The sequence below is a fragment of the Cannabis sativa genome, chromosome 4, assembly GCF_029168945.1.
Source record: "Cannabis sativa cultivar Pink pepper isolate KNU-18-1 chromosome 4, ASM2916894v1, whole genome shotgun sequence".
Classification (NCBI taxonomy): Eukaryota; Viridiplantae; Streptophyta; class Magnoliopsida; order Rosales; family Cannabaceae; genus Cannabis; species Cannabis sativa.
In genome coordinates this window covers 25,072,355-25,075,940 of record NC_083604.1, presented here as the reverse complement: position 1 = coordinate 25,075,940, position 3,586 = coordinate 25,072,355, and the positions used below count along the sequence as shown (strand labels likewise).

Below are 3,586 nucleotides of genomic sequence, written 5' to 3'. Positions count from 1 at the left end.
ATGAATTTTTTAATCATTGGCCCCAAACAAAAGCAAAAAACGAAAGCAGCAAAAGAAGTGGGGGTTGGGAACGGAATATTGAAAATACATCATAAGAACGAGTACAAACAAAGAAGATACATCATAATATTATGCATCAATCAAAACAATCACAAATATGAAATGGCGATATATAACTCAACATTCTCAATCACAGTACTCAACATTCTCAGAAAGTAAGAGATTATAAAATGTATACCTGGGCTGGGTGGGTGAACGTCCCGGGCTGGAAGTGGCGGCGGCGACTGTCGACGGTCCGACGAAGAAGGGGGGAACGACGACGAGCGGAGAATAAGGGGGAGGGGGACGCTGGCGTGCGACTGTGAAGAAGGGGGAAAGATTTAGGGATTTAGTTTTAGGTTTTTTTTTTGTTTTAGTTTCTTTTAGGCAGGTATAAATTAAATTTTTTTAAAAATAATAATAATAATAATATATTACGGGTACGGGTTGAACCCGCCCGTTTATAGGCTAACCCGTACCCGCCCGCCAAACAGCGGGTTAAAATTTAACCCAATCCAATTTTTGCGGGTTTTTAATGGGCGGTTTCCATACGGGCGGATTCTAATGGGTTAGGCGGTTCCCACGGTTTAGCGGTTTTTATGTTCAGGCCTAGTTTTTAGTGACCCTTCAGCGGTGTCACTAAACTCTTTCACAATCACTCATTGCGCGTCACTGTAGGCATTTAGAGTTAGGCTTTGTCAGACTAAAAAAGTAACAACAACTCTTAAAAAACGTCACTATATCTTTTCTTTTTATTTTTTATTATTATTTTGTAGATATAGTGACACACAAAAAGAGTGACTATATTATATTTTTTTTAAAAAAAAATAATAATATTCAATTCTTTTTAATTAATATTTTATAAATTATTTTTTTTAATTAACTGGCATTGTTTTTATTTAAATCAATTTTAGGATAAAAAAATAGAATAGTTACATTGTTACCATATTTCCTTTAAAAAATTGTACCAGATTTTTATTTTTTTAAATAGAACTTAAAAAAATAAAATACTCACAATATTTTTGTACCAAATGAACAAACACAAGTACAAAATCCAAAATAAATTACAGTAAAATATTTCTAATGTATGTTGATTTGAAGCAAAAAGAATATACAATTAGTTCAAAGAAAATACAACAATGTAAACCCAAAATTATGAGTAAATTTGAATAAAAAATCCGAAAAAAAATAACCCAGCCATTGGGTCAATGATCTCCAGAGCACCAAGTATGCGGTATGAAAAATAAAATCTTCTACAGTACCATCGACTCTTACCAACATAAAGCATCGACTATTCTCGTGCTCCTTGTGATATGCAACCTATCAATGAAGAAACATAAATATTTATACATTTTTGCTAGGAAACATCTAAGATGGAGATTCAATAAGACAAGGACAATAGCAAGTATCAACTTAGCTCACCTTTATGTCTTGAGCTCCAACACCAATTTTACCATCTTTTTCTGGGTGAAAATTTAAGGCAAACAGCAAGATTGACTTGTCCACATCATTTAGCCTCTCATCTATTTCATACCTATACTGTGAAATTGCAAAGAAATAAATATATTACTGCAGTTTTTTCTAATTTAAAATCCAAAAAATACTTCGAAAGAAACAAAATTGATATTATGTAGTTCTTAAAATCCGAACAAAACCCATTTTTTCTTGAACATCGATCTCTCAGACGTTCCCTTGCAATCGTGGATGACGAGCGGGAGAGACGACAACCAATCGACTGGAGACGACGCCGAGATCCCTGCACTGGAGAGACGAGGCGGAGCTTCGATGTCGTTCACCGGAGGATGGCTGGTCACCAGCAGCGAAGAAGGAGAAGAAGAAAGAGAACTTTCACGCCTACTCGTACTGTCCTAGCGTTTCCTGAGGGGAGAAGAAGAAACGGCATGACTTAATTTTTTGGTTTAGCATCTGATAGGGTTTCGTGTAAACCCTTATTTACCTTTTTTTTTTATTATTATTTTTTATTTTTTATTTTGTTAAATTATTAAATACATTAGTATTACAGCTTTTAAGAAAAAAATACCTGTTTCAAAAAAAATATATATTAATATTACAGCTGTATTTTTTTGTTTTTTTTTAAAAAAAAAATATAATTATGGTATAGTGACGCGCTAAGTGGGTGGGTAAATATTTATCCAGTCGCACATAGCGTGTCACTATATCTCAATATTTTTCAAATTAATAAAAATTAGAAAATTTTGAATTTTACTCTTTAGTGACACTCTATATTTTTAGTGACACGCATTATAGGAGACTAACATTGAATAATTAGAGTCTAATTGTGCATGTCACTAAAACTTATCCCTAACTCTTTAGTGACATGCACTTTTGTGTGGGTCACTAAATAGTGTCACTAAATAGCTAAATTGTAGTAGTGAAGCCAAGTTAGACCAACAATGAAGATTCGAAATTAAACTACAATTTAATAATAGAAAATAACATGGTTCAATAGAAATTCATACACAATTCAGAAATTATGAAGCACATAGCAAGTAGGAATGACAAGTGAAAATACTAAAACATACAATCCTAAATAATTTCCAAGGTTTTCAACAAAATGATATCAGTGTCCCGTTTAAGCGAGAGTCAAAGCTACCATTCATTGAATAGAGTTGTCAGCTCATCTAAAATGATCAACATTCTAGCAACCTTTTATTCGATCAAGATGTGAATCTGCGTTGTCCCGTTTAGCCGAGAGTCAAGGATATTCTATCTTATGAGCTTCCACCATTGTTTCATATTCTTGCAAGTCTTATACAGTCGCCACCATTAGGGTGAGCATAAACTATAAAAAAAAAACTTACAAGATTACTTATCTTTCGAGATTAAACGGTGTTGACTTGCTAATGAACGTTCCTCCATTAGGGAGGATTACTCACTAAAACAATAGCTATGTAAAACCAACAATGGAGATCGAATATCCTTATAACAAAAAGCTCATTATTTAATGAAAGGTTGTATTTTCTTCTAATATTTATTTTAATCCATTTATGTTAAATATATATTTATTCAATTAAAATTTCCAATTTAGAATGAAAAATTCCAAATATAAATTTTAATTTAATATTTATAAATTATACTTAGATGGATACGAAAATAACATGAATTATTTCCATCTTAGTAATAATTTCCATAAATATTTAGAAAATTATTCAATTTCAGTTGTTTCAAAATTATATTTAAATTAATTTACAACTCAAATTTAACTTTCTATAAATATATATTGCATTTCGAAAATGCTTTAAAACAAAATAAAATAAATCCTGGAAAATTACTCTAATTTTATGTTGTCCCAAAATTAATAAAAATTAATTTTCAACAAAAAAAAAATCCTATTTAATTAAATAACTAAGAAAAATTTCAAATATTTAAGTATCATGATTAAAAAATCAACTTAAATATTAATTTTCTATTTAATTAAATACACTAGAAAAATACTTCAAGCAAAACAGATAATAACTATCTAGACTTTTCAAAGACTAATTAATTCAATTTCTAATTATTATATATTTTAGTTCATTTATTTTAA

At 30.5% G+C, this 3,586-nt stretch overlaps 1 long non-coding RNA gene across 1 annotated transcript; it reads right to left on the bottom strand.

The window, feature by feature from the left end:
* Positions 1 to 1,103: 1,103 nt before the first annotated feature.
* Positions 1,104 to 2,126, bottom strand: LOC133036476 (uncharacterized). The gene is made up of 2 exons (XR_009687109.1): positions 1,462 to 2,126; positions 1,104 to 1,359 (listed from the first exon to the last, which is right to left on the bottom strand). It is a non-coding gene; the product is annotated as an uncharacterized LOC133036476 (long non-coding RNA).
* Between the last annotated feature and the right edge of the window lie 1,460 nt (positions 2,127 to 3,586).